The following is a 2792-nucleotide window of genomic DNA, read 5'->3' on the forward strand; positions in this document are numbered from 1 at the left end:
AAACTGAGGGACTCATCCACAACTATTACAGAAGGTTCAAACGCTCACTGATGCTTCAGAAGGAAACACGATGCATTAAGAGCCATTTATTTATATAAAATATAAATACATTTAGGAGACAAATTGTCCAGCGAGATATATAACTCATGTGTGTGTATGTATATATATATATATATATATATGTATGCATGCATGTATGTATGTATGTATGTATGTATATATATATATATATCATATACATATATATATATATATATAGATATAGATATAGATATATATATAGATATAGATATAGATATATCTATATATATATATATATATATATATGTATATGATATATATATGTAGTTATATTTTCAGATTTATCAGTATATAATTTATAAATATTTTACCGTAAAGTCTTCAACCGCAGACATATTATGAAATGACTAGCCTTATTTAAAAAATAATCTAATTTAATTTGACACGTCTGGGACAATATGATCTCATATATTATTAATAACTATAAGAGTTATTGTCTTATTGCTCACTGTCTTTCATAATGGCTTTCGTTTCCCCCTTGTGCTTGAAATAGCCCTCATAGCACATAATATACACGTCTGACTGTGAACACAAGGCATATTGTGATGAAGAGACCTGCGTAATGCGGAGGTGTAGGAAAGAAAAATATGTAGATGAGCCAAGAAACTTAATGATACTCATATCTAGGAGTTTAATAATGTTTTATTAATGATTTAATTCTTTGTTCAACATCCTATCATGCATATGTATTAGCATGTAAACTACATGTAAAGTCTTTTTTCTGTATTAAAAATATGCTGATGATTAATAACTGATTATATGAGAAAAAAATATTCTTCTATCAATACAGGGCTTCTAAAAGCATAACGTCCAGGTCACTGGGATTTGTCCCTTGTAACAAGTAGAAGTTGGCACCCTTGCACAGTGTGATTTATTCACTCATCTTCCAAGAAAATAAGTGCCTTTAATGAGCTGAGATGGTTGAATGGGTGTTACGTCCGACGGCTGAGCCGCCTGCCAAACTCCTGATCCTGACACAGCACAAAGTCCCATCCTTCTGAAGGTGCCCTTAAGTCAGACAGGCCTCTATTGCTGTCATGCTCCAGTGGTCAAGGTTTCGTCCTCTCTGGGCTCTGACCCACAGAGGGCTTTTAGCCTTAGTGGAGCAGAATGCAGTAGCAAAACATCCAACAGTACACTTTTTAAATTCAGACTTTATCCTCATCCTCTCCGGTTCAGAGACAGGACAATGTCAGACAAAACAGAGGGGATTAAGCTATCATTAAAAGAAAATAAAAAGGTTAACCATTTTTATTCCATTTACTCTGAGAATTTGAATCTATTTTCCAGATTTAGAGATATAACAGTACATATATTTCTTTCTTTCTTTCTTTAATTTTATTTTCCACATGTGCATTATACACATATTATAGGTGAGCATTCTCTAAATGTCACAGTTGAAATGAAGAGATTATTTCAGTCCACTTTTATATAATAATAATAATAATAATAATAATAATAATAATAATAATTATTATTATTATTTGGCGTTTTGTCGTGATAAATATACATAACTTTTCACATGTTTGGGGTCAGTACTTAAAAAAAAAAATGTATACATTTATTTTTCAAGTAAACTGATTAAAAGTGATAGTAAAGACTTCTATAATATTGTTTTATATTATTATTTTAAACAATTTTATTTGAATTTATTTGAGCTTTCTATTCATCAAATAACCCTGAAAAAAATGCATTGTTTCCCCCAAAATATTAAGCAGCACTACTGTTTTCAACATTAATCATAATAAGAGATGTTTCTTGTGCAACAAGTCAGCATATTAGAATGATTTCTGAAGGATCATGTGACACTGAAACCTGGAGTATTGCTGCTGAAAATTCAGCTATGCCATCATGGGAATAAATTACATTTTACATTATTTATTAAAGCCTTAAAGACAATTTTCAAAAAAACTTACTGACCCAACATTTTTGAATGGTAGTGAATATGTAGTTTATTTAGTCACTATGGGACATTTTGGCAGAGTTTACTACATGTGACCCATACATGCAAAAATAAGATCATTGTCTTTGGCATGCCGTGTCACTGCTGAAGTGCTGTGATTCAGAGTGAGAACTGTGCTGCAGCACAATTACAATTTCAAGGAATTGATTTTTTCTTATCACATTATCATGTTAGTTTTCGTTACCAAGGGAAGGATATTCCTTAGCAACACATAAGAAGAGCACCAGATCTCTGGAGATGAATGACACCTTAATGGTTTATTAAGCTTGTTTATTACTGTGAATATAAATAGCAGTTCATGTAGATCTGATCCTCATTGTCAGTTACTGGCATGCAACTCGTTTGTAAGTACAGTGCAATTATGGAAAATTATTTGTAGGGTTTCTAGAGCAACAGAGAAAAACAGTTCATAATTCAGGTTGTTTCATTTAAATCCAAACAACTTATCTAATAATAATAATAATAATAATTGCAATTAGAAACAAATAAACAAAAGCTAAATAACTACAACAAAAAGAAATTAAAGCATTAATGGGACCTTATTTGTAAAGTGTTATTATATGTGACCCAGGACCACAAAACCAGTCATAAGGGTCAATTTTTTTAAATTGGGATTTATACATCATCTGAAAGCTGAATGAATAAGCTTTCTATTGATGAATATTTGGCAGAGATACAACTATTTGAAAATCTGGAATCAGAGGGTGCAAAAAAATCTAAATATTGAGAAAATCATCTTTAAAGTTGT

The sequence above is a fragment of the Sinocyclocheilus anshuiensis genome, unplaced genomic scaffold (genome assembly GCF_001515605.1).
Source record: "Sinocyclocheilus anshuiensis isolate Anshui unplaced genomic scaffold, SAMN03320099.WGS_v1.1 scaffold936, whole genome shotgun sequence".
Classification (NCBI taxonomy): Eukaryota; Metazoa; Chordata; class Actinopteri; order Cypriniformes; family Cyprinidae; genus Sinocyclocheilus; species Sinocyclocheilus anshuiensis.